The sequence below is a fragment of the Corvus kubaryi genome, unplaced genomic scaffold (assembly GCF_017639235.1).
Source record: "Corvus kubaryi isolate FWS band 111438036 unplaced genomic scaffold, C.kubaryi_AGA036_p1.0 36550, whole genome shotgun sequence".
Lineage (NCBI taxonomy): Eukaryota > Metazoa > Chordata > Aves > Passeriformes > Corvidae > Corvus > Corvus kubaryi.
In genome coordinates this window covers 10998-11218 of record NW_024580886.1, presented here as the reverse complement: position 1 = coordinate 11218, position 221 = coordinate 10998, and the positions used below count along the sequence as shown (strand labels likewise).

Below are 221 nucleotides of genomic sequence, written 5' to 3'. Positions count from 1 at the left end.
AGGGGAACCGGAGAGGTTCTGGGCATCGGGGAGGGGAACCGGAGAGGCTCCGGAAGGGCCGGGGGGGAAACCGGGGAAAGGAGCCGGGGGGAGCCGCGGTGACCTCGGTGCTGGCCCGGTTGGGGCGGCGTGGTGGCCTCGGTGTGGGAGCAGTGGGGTGGGCAGATGGGGGTGCCCCAGTAGAAACCAGTGGGTTCCAGTGCGGCTCGAGGGTACCCCAG

At 71.5% G+C, this 221-nt stretch overlaps 1 protein-coding gene across 1 annotated transcript in view; it reads left to right on the top strand.

The window, feature by feature from the left end:
* LOC121660557 (nuclear receptor subfamily 2 group F member 6-like) overlaps positions 1-221 on the top strand; it is an 8623-nt gene that overhangs the window by 546 nt on the left and 7856 nt on the right. The window lies entirely within an intron of this gene.